Source organism: Gracilinanus agilis, chromosome 4 (assembly GCF_016433145.1).
Source record: "Gracilinanus agilis isolate LMUSP501 chromosome 4, AgileGrace, whole genome shotgun sequence".
NCBI classification, from domain to species: domain Eukaryota; kingdom Metazoa; phylum Chordata; class Mammalia; order Didelphimorphia; family Didelphidae; genus Gracilinanus; species Gracilinanus agilis.
The window spans coordinates 242,333,735-242,354,242 of NC_058133.1; the positions used below are offsets into that span (position 1 = coordinate 242,333,735).

The 20,508-nt window shown below is 37.9% G+C and overlaps 1 protein-coding gene across 1 annotated transcript in view; it reads left to right on the forward strand.

Annotated features, from left to right (window-relative positions):
• LOC123248011 (zinc finger protein 665-like) overlaps nt 1-20,508 on the forward strand; it is a 183,998-nt gene that overhangs the window by 70,172 nt on the left and 93,318 nt on the right. The gene's annotated exons all lie outside the window — the stretch shown is intronic.

Genomic DNA, 20,508 nt, shown 5'->3' on the forward strand with positions numbered 1-20,508 from the left:
ACTCATTTAAATTAAAAAAAAATAATAATAACCTGAGTCCAAAAATGAGAATAGAAGAGACAGAAGATTATTTTTTCCTTATAAGGAAAGGCAGAGTCTCTAGTGGCAAACGCAATGCCCAAGCACAAATACAAACATTTTAGAGGTCCCTAATGCAAGTCCCTCCTCCCCCTTCTGTCTAATCCCCTTGTCTGGGGTGTAATAGGTATATGCTTTAAAAGTAGGAAGCTGACTTAGAAGACAGACTAAGCGAAAAAGCCTTGGCTGTCAGCCAGGGAAATTCTAAATAGAATGAAGGGGAAAAAACTGTTTGCCCTTGAGGACTCTGACCAAGCTGGGAAAGGGAAAGGGTGTGGATGCCTTTACCTGCCCAGTGAGGAGCTCAAGGAGTGTGGAGTTACCACTGAGAGGGAAGACCTGCCAGGGAAGATCAAGTGTGCAAGATGTAGCTGGGCTGGTGGACATCCCAGTCTGAGATAAGTTCCTTGATTAGCATTTCCTGGATTTACCTTTCTGTGGACCCATTTCCTGTGCCATCAAGAGGAGCTGAAGAAGACATCATTTTGTGAGAGACCCATTTTCCCTTCTAGTCTGTAATAGTCTGATAGTGCAGTGTATGCTTTAACCCATTCTCCCAGCCCCTGTGTGGTCCCTAGTGTTTAGATTCAGTGTGACCTTTCCCCATTAACCCTGACCCTCAATTATTATTAAAACCTTGTGTTTATAATTCTTTTGTCCTTGTACTACCCTGTTACTTACTGGTTTCACAGACTCCCTGGCTAGGTGGAGCAGTGTGACAGTTAAGGTCCAATAGTCACTCCTGTCAACTGCCATTTCCCAAACTGCCAAACCCAATTTCCCCAGCTTGTTAAGTCCCCACCTATTGTCTATTCCTGTCTCTCACTCACCCTTCTGAACCCAGATAAAATATAAGTTAACCCCAGATTTTACCAGGACTTATAATCTAGGTGCAATCTATCCCAATCAGGAAATAGCAAGATACATGAGCTCCCCACATGGGAGAGAATAAGAGTATCACCTTAAATTTTCAAGGATAAGAGGAGATAAGGTAGAAGCTACAGCTGGGTTGCGTCCTTATTTCTTGGACCCTGATGATGCTCTTGAAGGGAGAGAAAAAGTCTGGTCCTAAAATAGCAAGACACCCTTGAATTTGAAAACAGACTTATTTACACATTTCATTTCTTGCTGGGGACCATCAAACCCACCTTGTATAACAAAGTCACAGGTGGGATCCTAAAACCACAAAGCGGATTCCAGGGAGGATGGAAACCTCCACTTAGATTCCCCTGTGTGACTCTTCTATTACTAACACTCCTTATTATTAGAATTATTGTGAAATAAAGAAGAATAGTAAAGGCTGTTACTAGAGCCTTTACAGACCCCCTACAGACTCCTAGGAAAACCCCACCCTTATATGTATAATACAGATATTCCCCTAAAAGTCACTTCATAACAACCTAGTAAATAATGAGTTAATGCTAAAGATTTTAAAACTCCAACAAAACTTAGATTTTTCATTCCCATACACAGAAGCTTATGTAATGGGAAACTAAGAAACAACAAGCCTCCCTGATTTCAGTATGTTGGGAAGACAATGGATGAAAAATAGAGAAGTTGTTCCTCGAAAAGTCTGGTATGTACCACCCCACCTGCCTTTGAAAAACATTGAAAGTTACTATAGAATGAAAAGTTGTTAGTAACAAAGTTAATGTATCCATTGTCTACAAGAAAAAATGTATGTTGAAAATGAAAATTCATACCAACCTGTATGTAATCTTAAGAAAAGGGCATAAAAAATAAAGCCAGCCTAGGGCTGATCAGAACAGTCCTTGGGATGCCCAAATGAAACTCTGACTGTTCTCATTCATCTCAATACACCTATGCTGCCCTGCCTTCTAGAGATACCAGGACCATGGAAGCAGGACTTCCACAATTTCTGGTAGAGGGAGTTATAAATTGGGTGCTTTCCTTTGAGAATTACACACTTAATTCTATCCCATTCAGCCATATCATTAACAAATAGGTTTCATTTTCACATAGAACCTTCTTGAAAGGAGATTAAGATACAGAAAAATTATAAATTGTTTTAAAGGCAGAAATTCTATATAACCATTACAAATCCTACTGTAATAAAATTGTAACCAATACTGGGATCACTCTTGCTGAGTTTGTCTGTTTCCTACCCACCCATGGCTGCTATTTTTGTTGCTGCTTTCCAAGGTCTCAAGGCATTCAAAAAAGTCTGTGGGCATCTCTGGGTGTTTATGAGAACAACTAAGCCAAGTACTGCTGCTACTGATAATACAAATGATTCCTTGGTCAGAGACCGTGCAGAACAAGTTAGGCTGTTGGTCCAAGTGGTCAAACAAACTCGCGAAGGTAGACAGTTGGATGAGCATGCCATTCTCCAACTGGATATCACTGAAACCAAACAAATGGGTACAGGTGCAGGTTTACTGTCTAGAACAACTGAGGACAAGGCAACAGAAACAGAGACCACTATTTCTGTGTTACGATCATGGACAGAACAATTTTGCAACTGGAAGGGGGGATTTTGCATGTCAAATCCTACAAAGCCGTCACCCCAAACAATCTGGAAGTCCTCAGGCACCATTTCCCTAAGTTCTAACTAAGCCCATTCAAGTCTATCAAGGAAATGAAGAGAATATTTACTCTTTTCAATCTCAGTTTTGCCAATGTGGAATTTTTGTTGGGGGAGTTCTTTTCACCTTCTGAGAAGGACAAATTCCTCAATGAGACTAGGACCAACCCGAACCTAACAGCTTGGCCAAGTATGCACCAGGATCTCAAGCTTACCTCTCAGTTTTTGTCAGAGGCTTTTAAAAAGAAAACCAAAATAAGTAGTTTTATTTTCAGAAGAGAATCACCAAAGACTTTTTAGTTGTGTCAGTTGTTTTATCAATAGGTGACACACCACAAAGAATGACTTAATAGAGTAGGGTAAGGAAAACTATTCCTACTTCATGATTCAATTTGGCAGAAAAGAAAACACTGCTGTATAAGCTCTTAGTGAGTCTATCCTCCAGAAAAATCTCACTTCTTAGTCTTACATCCCTTCTAAACTCACAAATGAACACAATGGAATGTAAATCACAACAAACCTCAATATATTTGTACAATGACATTACTCTCTGTCCTTCCTTACTAAAATCTTTTGCCAAACAATTTCACAGTGAGACTCATCTTTCTTGAGTTGACCTTCAATAGATTTCAAGTCTAGATTCAAGTAGGTCATATAATCCATTTTCAGAAAGGTATATTTATTACAAGTACAACCATCCCTAGATGCAATATAATCATTATTGGGACATAATTGAATATTATTATATAACAGAGCAGAAACTATTTGCAAAGTAACATATCTGTTCATAATGTCTTCTTGGTTTAGAATGCTCACCTGCTACCATTCAATGAACACCTCTTCTGTCAAGACCTAGTTTAAGTCTTGTCTCCTTATGAAAGACTTCTATGAATCACACAGAAGGAGAAAAATCATGCAGAATACTAAAAAATTTACCTAGTTACCTATACAAACAAAAAGTGGAATTATCAGTCTTTATCTTTCTTACTAGTACATTTCCTGTTGTCATCTGTTTTCAGGAGATTTTACTCTAGAGTGATTAGTCTCTTCACCTCTTTACACTCGCTAAAGACATTCCTCACTTCACCCACCCCTCCACCCAGCAAACCAATGAAAGTATTTTCTTCCTTCTGTAGGAATAAGTTTTAGGGATAGTCTGATTTTCTAGGGCTAGTTCAACTAGCCCTTCAACTAGAAGGGAATTTTCAGAGAAGCCCTGGGAAAGGATTCCAGGTAAGAAAGGAAAGGATCTACAACTGGAAAAAATTGAACTTCACTTCCTTCTTGGATTTTTTTTTAAACCCTTACCTTCCATCTTGGAGTCAATACTGTGTATTGGCTCCAAGGCAGAAGAGTGGTAAGGGTAGGCAATGGGGGTCAAGTGATTTGCCCAGGGCCACACGGTTGGGAAGTGTCTGAGGCCAGATTTGAACCTAGGACCTCCCGTCTCTAGGCCTGGTTCTCAATCCACTGAGCTACCCAGCTACCCCCCCTTCTTGGATTTTGACCAAGTTTTTGTCTCTCTGCCTACAGTTCCCATCAAGCTGAAGGAGGGTTTTTCCTCTGAGAGATTCTCCCTGGAGGATAAGGATTTTCGTGGAGAAGTCCCTGGCATCTAGGTAGAGGGTTTACTTGGAGGGAAACAATTTCCCTGAGTCCAAGTTTCATCTTCCAGTGGTTCAGCTGCCAGAATTCCTAAATTCCAAAAGCTTTCCATCTATAACTTTGGATACTTAATACAGCTGCCAAACCCAGGGATTTTCCCCCTTTCTTTCTTATTAATTATTAGTAGTAAGTTTAGATTACGTCAGATAGCATTGGGGAGTGGGGTTTCTTAGATAGCATAGGGAGGATTAAGTAGGACTCATAGAAGAAAATGAAGGCTCTCCTTCCCCAGGAGACTTAGAAGTTGGGTGGAGTTAGTTTGGATAGTGCTAGGGTCCAACCTACCAGTTTCTTTCTTCCTTTTTTAAAGTAAACTTTATTTTCAAAAGCCAAGGGTTTTTGTGCTTCATTGGCCCTGGGGAGTTCCTAGGTGCGTTGTAACATCTAACATCTCTCTAGGACTCTTCCACAATACACTTGGTAAGGTCAGTGCTGGAAGATACCATTCACCATTTCCCCCCTCAGTTTCATTATAACAATTGCTACTTGTTCTGAGTAGTCAATACAGTGGAAGTAAACAATAGATTTACTATTAGTTGCTCTGCTACATTGAAACACCAACTGGTATCTTAAATAATTGTTGTATTAAGATATTAAGGTACTATTTCTCCCTAATCCCCTATATTTTTGTTGTTTTCTTGCCTGACTGGTTTTATGATGTTATGAAAGTGGAAATGTTGCTTCCTTACACTGAAGCTAATATAAGAAGGGGTTTATCCTATGTAATATCGGGGATTATAGTATGTGGTCTGTTATATATGATGATTAAAATCTTGATGCATCTGATTAAGAGATACAAAGTTTTTGGTTATTTAAATTTTGGAATTGCTGATTTAAAGAACGTTGTTATGGCTCTGCAAGGGAATATTGATAAAAGTTAGACTACCTGTGAACAGCTGAGAAAGGTAACTGGTATGTTTGAGGATTTAAAGGTATAGGGACTAGTGAAGCTTGAAGGGGCTGAAGAATAGCAAGCTCCTACTAAGCTAGAAGCTGCAGCTTTAAAGGAAAAGTTACCTTTGTCCTCTACTCAATGTGTCCTATGTTACAGCAGACCAGGGGATAGTTCATTTGAAGCAACATAAAAATTTTACCCAGGGTGAATTAGAATCTTTGAAAAAGAGGATTCCAAAGTACAAGGACAAACCAATCAAAATGGTCAAAGAATAAGAACATATAATTAGAATCTACAATCACAATTAACATGATTTTGAATTATTGCTGGATGAATTTTTAACTAGAAGGGAGAAACAACAGATAGTAGAGCAGACTAATGTAAATACTGATCTCACATCATGGTTGCCAGAGTATAATGATCTAGAGATTAATTCTGTGGAGAATTATAGGCAACAAGGCATGCCAAGGGAGACTATACTAGAGATCATGAGGGCTTACACCAAGCCCCCAGACACATGGTTCAAGTTTGAGCATCTAAGACAACTTAAAGGGGAGACTCCAGCTAGTTTCCTGGATTGGATTATTGATTGTGGGGAAAGATGGCTTGGTCTGAATCTACTTTCAGATGAGAATGTCAGTCATATCTAAAGGCAGTTTGTAAAAAATGCCTTCCCAGTGGTAAGGACCTATTTTAAGAACTACACCAACAGGGGATATAAATTTAGAACTTCCTAAAAAGAGCTCTGGATCTTTACCCAATGTTATTCTTAGATACAGTTGAGGCAGAGGCAGAAGGAGGTATAGTTTATCCTATACCTGATACCAGAACAGGTATGGGCTACTCATTCTACAGATGTTGGCCTATTAAAATCTGCAACTCCAATTAAAGTTAAGACCAAAGAAGGTCCACCAGCTTGCATAGCACAATAGCCTTTAAGCAAAGAGGCAGTAGCTGGTATCACCCCTATCATAGAGTCATTACTGGAAGAAGGAATTATAGTACCATGTATTTCAGAGTTCAGTACACCCATACTCCCAATAAAGAAGTCAAAATTGGACAAACTTGTCCACTTGAAAATGGAAGAACTTGTTATAGATTTGTCCAAGATTTGAGGGCTATTAATGACTATGTGGTAAAGTCCCATCCTATTGTTTCAAGTCCAGTACAATTATATCATCAATACCAAGCAGTGCTAGATATTTCACAGTGGTAGACTTGTGTTCTGCTTTCTTTTCAATACTGATACACAAAAAAGATATTTGCTTTCACCTGGCAGGGAAGAAATTTCTGTAGGAGTCATTTGCCTCAAGGATTCTTTGAAGGCCCATCCTTATTTTCAAAAATCCTTAATAAAGATCTAGAGACAATCAGATTCAAAATCAGTAAACTTGTTCATTTTGTAGATGACATACTTTTAGCTTCTCCTGTGCTAAAGTATGTTAAGGGCTAGCAAATTTCTTTTGTGTGAGTTGTGTAAAAGAGGACATAAGGTATTTAAGGCTAAATTTCAATGGTGTTTATAGAGAGTTGAGTATTTGAGATTTGTTTTATCTGGAGGCTCTAGAAGCATTTCCCCAAAATGTATTGCAGACATCCAGAAGCTAAGTGCCCCAAAGACTAAGAAACAATGAAGAGCCATACTGGGAACAAAAGGTTTCTGTAGGCAATGGATCCCTGGGTACAGTGAATTGACTAAAATACTGACTGATTTAACAAGAGATGCAGAACCTGAACCACTCAAATTGAAGCCAGAACAACTACAGACAATTACAAAACTTAAAGAAGCAATTCTATCTGCTCCAGTACTTGGAATCCCAGACTACAAAAAACCTTTTGTGCTGTTTGTTCATGAGCAGAAGGAGATAACTTCAGTTGTTCTTGCATATTTTAGGGCCAAATTATTGCCCAAGTGCATACTACAGTGCATAGCTAGATCCTATTGCAGCTGGGATAGCTCCATGTTTGCATGGAGTGGCTGCTGCTGCATTGTTAGTGCAAAAGTCTGCAGATTTAGTTCTTGGATTGACAGTTTTTTGTTTGTTTACAGTTTTTTTTCCACACCAAATTGAAACCCTTATGTTAAAATATCACACTTGGACTTTTTCTGACCAACGAATAGCCAGATATGATATAGTTCTTCTTGGGAATGAAAAGATACAAATCAAGAGGTGTAGTGTTTTAAATCCAGCTACACTACTACTGATTTGCCTACAAATGGAGAGCCATTGCATGACTGTACTGAAGTAGTCCAATTAATAGAACAACTGAGGCAGGATTTGAAAGATAAACCATTGGATAATCTTGACCTTGAGTTATATAAAGATGGTTTGTCTTTCATGCAGAATGGTATCTGTTTTACAGGGGACCACAGTGGTCCCTGAATTTGAGACACTGTGGTATGGTTCTTTACCCAAGAATATGAGTACATAAGAGGCAGAGTTAGTAGCTCTGAAATATGCCTGTTTGTTATCTGAAGGCAAAAGGGCTAATATTTATACAGATCCCCATTATGCATTTTCTATCTGCCATGCAACTGGTTCCAACTGGAAACAGAGAGGTTTTATTACATCAGGGGGAATGCAGATAGCTCATGTGGAAATGATCACAGAGTTACTGGCTGCTATTACAAAACCAAAAGAATTGGCTGTAATACATTTCAGAGGTCATTCTTTTGGCAGAGATCCAGTTTCTCAAGGTAATCATCATGCTGATATTACTGCTTATTATGCAGCACAAAATGCCCCAGCCTTCATAATGAATTTTTCAGTCATAGAATCTGAAGATCTTGAAAGAGCATATTTAGACTCAGAAATTCAAACATGGCAGCATAATTTTGGAGCTAGGAAAGAGAATGGCATATGGGTATCATCAAGTGGAAAGTCAATACTCCCAAAGGCATTTTTCAATCATATTTGCCAGGCTATTTATAACAAAGGCCATTTTGGGACAGAGGCTTTGATTGATACTGTAAAGAGAGTGTGGCTAGCCCCAGGAATTACTACCATGGCAAACAAGATCTGTTCTAGCTGTTCTATTTGTCAGAAATTCAATCACTGTGTGACCCTGGGCAAGTCATGACTCCCATTGCCCACCCTTACCACTCTTCCACCTAGGAGCCAATACACAGAAGTTAAGGGTTTAAAAAAAAAATTCAATCAGGGCGTATTTAAGAAAAGAGATCTAGGTGGGAGACCATTAGCTTACGCTCCTTTTGAAAATCTGCAAATAGATTATATTACTATGCCTAGAGCAGGAAAATATAAGTATTGCTTGATGTTGGTAGGTAAGTTGACAAGATGGCCAGAAGCATTTCCATCTGCTAGGAGCACTTCAGCATTTGTTGTGAAGATCTTGCTGAGGGAGATTGTTCCAAGATTTGGAGTACCAGTCAAAATTTATTCAGATAAAGGGACCCATTTCACAGATAGCATTCTAATGCTATGTATTAGAACTTGGGTATCTCAGCAAAGTTTCATGTTCTGTACCATGTGCAAAGTTCAGGTCAAGTAGAAAGACTGAATAGAGAAATTAAGACCATGGCAGGGAAACTTTGTGCCGAGACACATCTGAAATGGCCAGACATCTTACTCCTAGTGTTATTCTATATCCAAACAAGACCAATAACTGATATTCATGTGTCTCCATTTGAAATGTTGTATGGTCATCTATCCTTGCAAGCAAAGAGTTGTAGAGTACCTATGTATCGATATTAGGGGGTGACATCCAAATAACATCCTATAGAAGTTTCTAAAGAGAGAGATTAAGAGAATTGAGAATTGCAAGATCTGGGACTTTTAGTTCAGAGTGGTCCTCTGGATTATTCGTTACATAATATTAATCCAGGTGACTCAGTTTATATAAAGAATTTTAATAAAAACCTCAGCAACACAACAAGCATGGGTTGGTCCATTCCCTGTAATTTTAACTTCACCTTTCTCAATAGAAGTATTAGAAAAAAAATCATGGGTTCCCTTGCTCATATGTTTAAAAGATTCCTAGAGTAGTAGAAGGTGGAGAAGAAGAAAGAGATCCAGAAGAAGAAGAAGATAGAGAGATAGTGGAGAGATTCTCATCAGGCAACATGTCTGCAGTCAGAAAAATCAGGGAAGAGGACAGCAGATCAGAAGGAGAGGTCTGAAGAATCGTGGAAGAATCACAGAGGACATAAAGCAGACTGAACATTGATAGAACAATAGACTTTTTTCTACAAGGATCTACTATAGATGAGGATAATGGATTAATTTGTATTTGGTTTGTAAGGGTTTTGTAAGGTTTTGTATTATATTGCACACAACATAATTTCACTATAGCTACATGCATCAGTACATATTATGGCACTGAAGGAGACAAAGAAAGAGGAAAAGGAAGATGAGAGAAGAGAGACAACAGACAATATGGGAAGAGGAGTATCTGAAGATCTGGTGAGTATAATTGCATCCAATATATACATTTAGGACAAAGGGATATTCATATTAGTTCTATGAGGTCTTACCTGGATGAAATGTATTTGGGATATTTCACTCAGGTAACATCAGGATACATATAGGATTATATAGATTTTTTTGTTTTAGGTTTTGTTTTTTAGTATTATCAGAGGGCAGTGACTTTCTTACACAAACATGTACATATCTGTAAAATATTTTGTATATATATTTGTAATATATTTTGTATTTGGAATTGTATTATAGTGTAATATAGGGTGAGTGTGTAAATAAGTGTACAAATATGTAGATATTGTAAATTTTTTATAAGTGAATTTGTAAATAGTTGTATTAAAAGTGTAGATATAAATTTTGTGTAAATTTTGTATAGGTATTATAAATTTTGTAAATTATTGTGTATATGTATAAATTTTGTATATTCTTGTATATTTTGTATATTTATGTATATTTGAGTGTGAATAATTGTACAAATGAAAATTTTATATTTTTATATTCCGTGTATATTTGTAAATTTTAACAGAAATTATTTTTCTACAAATCTGTAAGTGTGTGAATAGTTGAAGGTCCCAAAGATAGGATTTTTAGGATAAAATACTTAGTTTCCAGTTTTATGTAGACAGTTTTGTTTTAAATATATTTAATATTTATATAAAATTGAGGGGTCTGGCATGGCTAAGCTCTTTCCTTTCTATAGCAGCAGGGAACAGCAGGCTGTTTGAACAGCCTAAGCTAGCATGGCACATGGCTTTATTTTCTAGTGACTATTAATAATCTTACAAAAATCATAGTATTTTTTTAAACCCTTAATTTCGGTGTATTGTCTCATAGGTGGAAGAGTGGTAAGGGTGGGCAATGGGGGTCAAGTGACTTGCCCAGGGTCACACAGCTGGGAAGTGGCTGAGGCCGGGTTTGAACCTAGGACCTCCTGTCTCTAGGCCTGGTTCTCACTCCATTGAGCTACCCAGCTGCCCCAAAAATCATAGTATTTTAAAGTTATTATATATTAATTTTATTTTTTACAAGAATCGATCAGTTCCTATGGGAGAATTTGATTATATGTTTCTCGTGTTTTCTTTTCTAGCAACGAAACTGTTCCAACAACCTGTCTATGCAAAGGAAAGTTCTTCAAAAGAAGGACACTGAAGCCTACATCTGGACTCATAGCATTGTGGGGGACTTCAGGCAAATCCCCTGGGTTCCGGATGGGTACCCTTTGTAAGAATGCAAGACTCCAAAACTTAGCTTAAAAATAAAAAGAGAAATTTATTAATTTAGAAGGTAATGTTGAATTTGGCTGGGAGGACAGCATTGATGGAAAGCTGCCTCCTAGAGGAGATCAACTCTTTACAACAGGTGATATGTGACTTGAGGAGGGTATAAACTCAGGTACAAGGGTTGGTCATCTGACCAGGGTTAGTGTGGTGTCTTATGTCCTGAAGACACAGGGAGTGACCCTCATAATTTTGGGGAAAAATAGATGTCTTAGATACAACCCAATGGTGTCAAAGCATAGCCTGGAGGTCTATGTCCATCTCAAAACCTAGGAAACAACCCAAGGAGGATAATTTTCTCAAGGGATTTTCCCTTTGACATCACAGGGTCTCATCAGGAGTTCTTTGATGTTTAGGGTTAGTAGTCAAAGAATACAAGGAAGCAAAGGAATTTTCCTGCTTATAGTTTGAAACAGAAACACTTCTATAATTTGGGGGTATAATGTGCCATGGTATTAGGACTTGAAAGTCATAACAGGCATAGGGAAATGGGGTAGCTTTTATTGTAAATATTTTGGCCAAGGTAGAGTGCCTGTCTTCTGGCTAACTGTCGATGTGTCACTGCAGACGGGGAGTGCCCTTAGATGCCAATTGCCCATGCTTATTCCCCTTGTCTTCTACCTTTTGTTACAGAGGGTCAGACTTTCTTGGGCACACTGGCCTTTTGTTCTTTTGATATGGTCAATGATTGAATTCCTCTGACCAAAAGGGAGAAGTGATGACCTTATTTTATGCTTCTTTACCCATTAATAAATAAGGTCTCCATGACTGCACATCACGAACCTCCCTAGGTTTTCCCCATGCATCTTTAATTCAACTGCACCTGATAATTTTTCTGCATTTCTCTCTGTTTTTTGCTTTCTCCCTCTCTGGCTCTATCTCTTTGTTTCCTTAAAGTTCTACCTGCCTCATACACACACTCAGACTCATGCTGCAGAGCCTCAAGGACAGCTACTCCTGTTGGTCAGGAGAAGCTATAATAACTTGATCCCTAATGGCTTCCTGGGGAATCTTCCCTGGCTCACAAGCAGCTTTCCCTAAGAACCCAATCAAGGGGCTTCCACAATCAGCCCCTGACACCAGAGCTTTTGATTGTAATGCAAAATACCTCATATAACTACTTTGCAAGACCATGCTTCCCACCAGGCTCCCTCCTTGTTAAAATATACTAAATTCTATTCCCCCTGTCCCTTCTGAGTACTCTTTCACCTTATTAATGTGTAGTGACCTTAGAGTGCCTTGCCTCAAAGATCCATATTATTACTACTCAGTAATTGTCTTTAATTCAGGTTGACATTTCCTTCCCTGTGTGAAAAATTTTACACAGAATACACAAAAGCCCAGATAAACAGATGACATAAAACAAAAATACCACTCCAAGAAGAAACACCTCAAAATTGTGTACTAACAAATACAGCTGACAAGAACTAGATGTCTCCAAAGAGCATGCTATAGACACAGAAAAACAAAGCCATGGGGAAAATATTTAGGCTTTATTTTGGTTGCATTCTTTTTGCACAATTGGGGGAAGATGGACTTCCCTATCCTTTAATGGGAAGTGTTCCTCTTGATTTTAAGATTAAGAAGGAATCCTTCAAGGACTAAGTACCCTCTTGGTTCCTTAGGGTCAAGCCAACTTTCCCCCTTTTTCCCTATCCCCCTTGCATGAAGTAGAATGGGGGGAGAGAGGAAGTTTGCACCCCCCCCCGAAATCACTCTAATGAGCAGCCAAGAGACTTAGATAGATGCTTGCAGAGAAAATGCAGCCTTCATTTAGGAAGAGGGAGAGGACAGGAGCACTGCCTGAGTGGTCTCTCAGCAACAGTGTCCACAGGTGTACAAATGAATTCAGAATTTATAGGAAATTAATACAACGGTGCCTTGAGTTACCCAACACCTATGTGTGACATAATGTCTGAAAATACTATATTCTTTTTATCTTGTCTTACCCTCCTGAAGTTTCCCAGCTTTCTTTGAATCATGAGAGTATTTCTCAAATGAACACTTTGAGGGGCAGAGTCAAGATGGCCGCTTAGAAGCAGCAAAAGTTGAGTCCTCTCTGAAAACTCTTCCACACAAATCAAAAACAAAGTGCTTCAAGGGGACAGAAAGCCAAATCTTACAGGGCAGAGCAGGACAGAGCCAGGGGACCCTCCTGCTTGATTCGACTTAAAAGGTACACAAAGAAGCCTGAATTCTCGGGTTTAAGGAAAAGGAAGAAGGAAGGTTTGCAGGACTCCTCCCCACCTACTGTGCTGAGGCTCAGATGGTCACTGAAATCTTGGGGTGAGGGCTCCAACTGGGAGGGTGTGCCTTGCTACCACGGCAGTGTGAGGCTCAGGGTTCTAACCACAGCTGGCAGGGAGGCAGCTGGAGGAGATGGGCAGAGAGAAGGGCAGCCTGATCATAGTCACCACTCTCCATCTTGGGCCTCAGCTTCTTGAGGTTTTGGCCTCAGGGCACATCAAGCTTGGCAGTTCAGCTTTGCCTGGCTTAATCTAGTCTATCAATAGGGCAAATAAGAAGCCTTCAGAGAGCAGGGAAGCTCAATCTCTAACACCCCTCCCCCACCAACTACTGAGAGCCTGTGAGAATCAGTCTAACTAAGATCCCAGGTGAAGGCTGGCTGCAATCACAACAGAATACCTTGATAATACTCGGGAAGCTCAGGGCCCTGATGAGGCAGCTGGCAGGAAGGCAGCAGGCAGGAAGGAAGAGACAGGGGGATGAGGGTAATTCCCTTCAGCCTCCACACCTTCACCTTCCTACACCTTCAGCTTCTGCTACCGGCTGGGGAAGATCTGACCTCAGGGTTCATTAATACTCCATCAGCCTAAGTTAGTCAATCAGCAGAGCAGAGAAGAAGCCCCTTCAGGACAGAAAGCCCAAACCCACAGATCCAGCAAATAAACAGAGGAGCAAGATTACAGCCAATGACAATGGGGAAAGAAGGAAAAAATATGAGTAAAAAACAAAAAGAAAAAAGAAATTACAATTGATAGCTTCTCCCCAGGTAATGAACAAAGAACAAATGGCACAGAGAAGGACCAAGGAACACCAAGCAAAAATATAGGAACTCCAAAGAATTGGACACAGGCTTTGGAAGCACTCAAAACACAATTCAAAAAAAAAAAAAAACAATTCAAAAAGGCTGAAGACAATTGGTAAAAGAAGTTAAAAAGCAAAATAAGTCATCTGGAAACAGAGATACATGAACTAAAATAAGAAAATAGTGTCTTGAAAGCCAGAATTGACCAGCTTGAAACCAAGGCAAAGAAAGTAAAAGATGAACTACAAAGAAAAACAGACCAGAAGGAAAAGGATGGCCAAAAAAGACAGGGATGAAATTCAATCTTTAAAAATTAAAGTGCAACAACTAGAAATAAATGACTTCACAAGGCAGCAAGAGTATAAAACAAAATCAAACAAACACTTTCTCAGTTTTGGTTGTAATTCAGGAATGTGCAAGGCCAGAGCCACAGTCTTTATCTTCTAGGTTCCATGGCCTCCTCATTGGACTTTTTGTACTGTAATTTCCCATGGGACTTCATTTTCTTAACCCTTGAAATGCTGATTGCAAGTTAATTGAGAATTAATAATTAAGAAAAGGAAAGTAATTTTTCTAGCCACTTTTAAAGGAGTACTAATAATCACAAGGGCCTCATATGGGGTATTCACTTCAGGGAGATCTATTGTTTGTTATGTAGAGATAGATTTCTTTTTCTCTCTCCCCTGAAGGGCCTAGCTGAGCTAATCTATATAGGAGAGTTACAAAGATAACTGATCAGAAATTATTACTATTCCTATTAATCCTAGTGCTAACCATAATTGTGAATAATGCCCTACTAGTTACTAATTTTTACTTCATACATCCTTAAATAAAAGGTTTAAGGTTTTTTTTTACTTCACGCACCTTTAAATAACTGGTTTAAGGTTTGAGAACTCCCTTCTGGTCCTGATCAAAACAAAAACCAGGAACTCCCTCAGAGAAAGTAAATTTTTTAAGGTTTAAGAATTGACAGAAAGGCTAACATTCCCTCTCAGCAAAAGAAGCTGAGAGTACCTCCTTGAATTTCTTCAAAATTTAAGTCCTCTCATAAAAAGTGATTCTTTGAGGTTTTAAGTTTTTTATTTATTTTTATTTATTTCCAAATTATCATTCTGAACATAAATAGAAAACCAAGAAAGACATAAATAAGGTTTTATTTTCTTGATAAGAGAAGACCTTTTCATCTCAAAGAAATTGGGGCCAGGAGGGAGAGTTAGGCCATTGGTTGTAGTCCTTCATGGAAAAAAGCCTCAGATGGCAAGTTCCAATAACTTCTTTTAGGATTTATCCCTAGAGCACTATTCCAGGGACCATTTTCTTCCTTCTAGTCCCTTCATGGTCACTGATTGTTATATTTGAAAATAAAGAGAGAATGGGCAGAGCAGGAAGGATTTATTAGTTAAGCTAACAGTAATCTCTGGGGTAAATTCAGGCATGTGTCAGAAAGATTCTTCTTCCTGAGTTTATTTTTTAAACCCTTACTTTCCATCTTAGAATCAATACTATGTATTGGTAAGAGCAGTATGGGTTAGGCAATGAGGGTTAAGTGAACTTTTCCAGGGTTACATAGCTAAGAAGTGTCTGAGGTCAGATTTGAACCCAGGACCTCCTGTCTCTCTAGACCTTACTCTCAGTCCACTGAGCCACAAACTTCCCTCTCCCTTCCTGAATTTAAATTTGGCCTCAGATACTAACTGTGTAGCCCTACCCTGTTTGCCACACTTTCCTCATTTGGTTTCTATGTGGTCAATTCTGATTTTTAAGACCTGATTTTCCTCTGTCTATTTTCAGTTCTTTTTCAATTGGCCCATTTCTTCTTGCATCACTTTCCTTTCTCTTCCCCATTTTTCCTCTGCCTCTCTTAATTAGCTTTTGAAGTCTTTTTTTTGAGCTCTTCCAGAATCTGTGTCCAATCCATATTTTTCTTTTGGACTTTGTGTGTGTTTCCTTTGCTTTCACTGTTCCCTTCTGTGTCTGTACCTTGTTCTTTGTCTCCCTAAAAATTCCTCAGATCAAGTTAGTTTTTTCCAAAGATCAAGGTGAATTTATAGGTCCCAGAGCAAGTCAGTCCACAAAATACCTGACCTGATCAAGTTGATCTGAACCCTGCAAGTCATCAGCAGTTTAAGAAGATGATTGAAATCAGCATTGGGAGGTAGCATTCAGAGTTTCCATCTCACAGGCTATCATACTGCCTAGAAAAACTAAAACTTGCAGATATTCAGAAATAGAGCTAAGGGCAGCATCAAGGAAGAACTGAAGTTTAAGAATGCCCTCTCTACTCTGAGATCAGAGCCCATCTTTAAGATAAAAGTGAAAGGATAAAAAAAAAAACCTGGGAAACTGAACAAACAACAAAGAAAAACACCTAACAATAGAACATTTTTAAGGAGACAAAGAAGAGCATGGCAGAGATACAGAAGGGGAAAACGAAAGCTAAACAAAAACACGCAAAGCTTTAAAGGAAAAATAAGAATTTTAACACTAGTATGAACCCTATCCCTAACCCAAATCCTAACCCTTACACTAACCCTAACCCTTATCTTAACCCTTCAAAACAATTAAAGAATTTTACATGAGCATAGATAACATTGAGACAAATGCTAAATCTATCCATCTAACAGTAAAACTTCAACCTACCTGAACCCAATCAGAATCTGACTACATGTAGAAAACAATCCAACAAATGTAAATGTGGCAAAAATTTATCACATTAATACAAAAACTCCAAGCTAAATAGGTTTATTGAGAGATGGCCAAACTCCAAATAAAACTGGACCCTGGGCAAGATCAGAACCAGAGACACTGAGCCTTAGGAGATAGTCTTTTTTATAGAAATCTGATAACATCCTGTCATAAAAGACAGATAGAATACAAAATTTTTCACATGGACAAATCGTGCATGTGCTGAATACGACAGAAATTATATAGAAAAAAATCATTATAGGTAGTAACTTTATGTCTATTATTATTACTGACCTTTTCAGTAAAGGGTCAGGATCTAAAGTTTTTTTCTGCTGACAACTAGGAGTCAGCAGTTAGATGGATGACATTTATAACTGATAATTAGCACCAGATACATTTGGACCCAAGATCAGCCCTCTACCTCCTGTCTTATGATCTTGCAACAAGGTGTAGTGGGTTTTGTTTTAGGTTTCAGGTCAAAATGTTTGTCAGCAAGATTTGATGCCACCCTTAAACTGTATTTTTCTTAGCTAATGTTTATAAGTCATATGAAGGAAACAATATTATGTGTGTTATAATCATAAAGGCTAATACTATTATTATCATAAAAGGGGGGTAGTGGTTTTCACACTCATATAACCCTGACCTTAGATGCAAAAAAGATTCCAAACTGAAATCTAGCCCCAACACTAATCATCTAACCTAAAGGGAAATCCTAGCACCTAACCCTAGTAACAATCCTAACCACAACTCTAACCTTAGCTCCAACCCTGCCCCTAACCCTAACCCTGAACCTTACCCTAACTCTATTCCTAGCTCCAACCATTACCCTAACTCTCAACCTAAACCTATTCTTAACCGTAACCCTGACCTGAACCCAAACCACACACCTACCTCAACATTGTGAACTTTCCCCTACTTTTGCTTCCAGGTGGGCTGATTACTCATTTTTGTGATAATCTTTTAAAAACAAAACCCCACATCGTATACCCATATAAACAGGTGATAAATCAGGTTTTCTTCTGCATTTCTACTGCCATAGCTGTGAAGAGCATTCTTCCTCATAAGTCTCTCAGAATTGTCCTGGTTCATTTCATTGATATTTGTAGCAAAGTCTATTATAGTTGATTTTCCCACAATGTTTCAGTTATTGCATATAATGTTCTTCTGGTTCTGCTTATTTCACTACACATCAGTTCATGTAAGTCTTTCCAGTTCTTTTTTTAAATTTTATTTAAGTATTTTTCCATATTTACATGATTAATGTTCTTTCCCTCCGCTCTCTATTCCCGTCTCCCAGCACCAACAAACAATTCCACTAGATTATACATGTATTATCACTCAATACCTATTTTTATATTGTTCATTTTTGTAATAGAGTAAATTTTAAAAACCAAAACCCCATATCCTATACCTGCAAACAAATGATAAATCAAATATTTTCCTTCCAATTTTCTATCCCAACAGTTCTTTCAATATTGATAGCATTCTTTCTCATAAGTCCCTCAAGATTGTCCTGCAGCCTTGCATTGCTATTAGTAGCAAAGTCAATTACATATGATCATCCCATGGTGTTTCAGTTTCTGTGTACAATGTTCTCCTGGTTCTACTCATTTTGCTCCACAGCAGTTCATGTAGGTCTTTTCCAGCTCATATGATCTTTCCAATTCTTAAAGAAATCAACCAGTTCATCATTCCTTATAGCACAATAGTATTCCATTACCATCATATACCACGATTTGTTCAGCCATTTCCCAATCGAGAGACATCCCCTCATTTTCCAATTTTTGCCATCCCCCAAAAAACGAAGCTATAAATATTTTTGTACAAACAAGTCCATGTTTTTAAACATTTTTTTAAATTTCTTTGAGTTACAAACCTAGTAGTGGTATTCTTTTAAAAGTTTTTGTACAAAATTACAAATTGCCTTCCAGAATGGTTGGATTGAGTCACAAATCCACCAGCAATGCATTAGTGTCCCAATTTTGCCACATCCCCTCCAATATTTATTATTTGCCTTTATTGTCATATTGAAGGTACCTCAGAGTTGTTTTGAATTGCATTTCTCTAATCAGAATGGATTTAGAAATTTTTTTCATATGATTATTGATAGCTTTGATTTCTTCACCTGAAAACTACCTTGACCTTTTGTCAGTTGGGGAATGGTTTGTTTTTTTATAAATTTGACTTAGTTCTTTATATATTTGAGAAATTATCAGCTTCTCATTGTCCAATTCTAATTTTTTTTTGATGCAAAAAAGATTTAATGGACAATCAAATTATTTCATGTTAACATGCTCTTACACTGCAGAGACTTCAGAACAAAATGTCAAGATGGAAGAAAAGTTTAGGCATTCCTGAAAGAGCAGAGAATCTTGAGCCACCATGAAGATTACTATCACCAAAATATAGATCTATTTTTTAAAGATTTGTTTTGTTCCTTGTGAAAAGAGGTCTCAGTAGAGAAGAATGGTGGTGGAAAGAAGTAAAGTTTCAGCCAAACTAGTACCAAATAAATTTAGACCAAATAAAACTCCTTTTTGGACAAATAAAATGGCTCACTAGCAGATTCAGTAACTGGAGATATAGAGGAGACACTCATAAAAGGAAAGACAATAGTAAAATAAAATAAAAAATCAAAATAAAACCACCTAGGATTAAATGTTAACTTGAAAACAGGGGAAACTAATATAGTAACAGCAATGGTGCCAACTTCATTTAGGCAGAATATTATTTTTTTTTTCTATCACTGAATCTTGACAATGTCATTAGGTGTCCAAGATCTAGTACTATCCTGATTTGAAAGGAATGCCAAAAAAAAGAATCTTTTCTTATCAGTTTTGACTAAAATTTTCAATACCAAAGAGCTAACATGAACAAACTTGTGTAGAAAATAAATATTACCTCTTTAAGGGGGTGTAAAAGTTCTATGAAAGTCAAAGGTTTAAAAGGGTGTCACATTTTCTAAGGAGGACTTTTATCCATGGCACCATGATTGGAGGTTTAAGTGAGTTCCAAAATTTAATTAAAAAACAAAAAACTCAATTTAATTAAAAAACAAAAAACTCTTAATTAAAAAACAAAAAACTCCCAATTCTAATTTTTAATGCATTATTTTCCCCAATAAGTTTTTGGATCTCTTTTTCCAATGGTTGGTCACTTTTTCATAATTTTCTTGATTTTTCTGCATATCTCTAATTTTAAACTTCTTCCTCATCTTTTCTCATTTTGGTCTTTTTAAAGCTCTTCCAAAAACTCTTTTTGGCTTTGTGCCCATTTTATGTTTATCTCTGAAGTTTCACAAGTTTTAACTTAATTCCATCTGAATTTTAACCATAGTTTTTTTCTCTTCTCATTACCTCCCCTTATCTTCATCTTGATGGGATTTTTTCCACTTTTGCTTCCTTATTTAAAAAGATTTAGCAGCCAAGGCTTAATTGTTAACTTTATGCTAGAATTGGGCTCTTCTCCCAGGGTGCTGGGAATGATGTCTCAAGTTTCTGGGTTTTTGTACTATATTTCCTGAGCCCTCTATGGGTGACTTTGACCTCTTAGTTTTTCCAGTTTCTATAATCCAAAGCTGAGTATGATCCTTGCCTTCAAATGCTCCTTCTTCTGCCCTTGAGCCATGACTAGAGCACTGCCCACTATAGAGAAATACTTTTGTTTTCTCTGTGGTTCCCAAGTGATTAGCTCACCTCTCTTCCTTTGAACTGCTACTGAGGGACTCCTGAAGTCACAGTTTGGGATGGAATGGTGTTTGTTTAGTACCTAGCCCCCAAATCTTTCCCTATTCAGCCTCATCTCACTGTGGGTGAGTAGAAACAAGCCCAGTCAGCTACCCCCCAGGGCTTGTTGTTTATTGATTCTGGAGG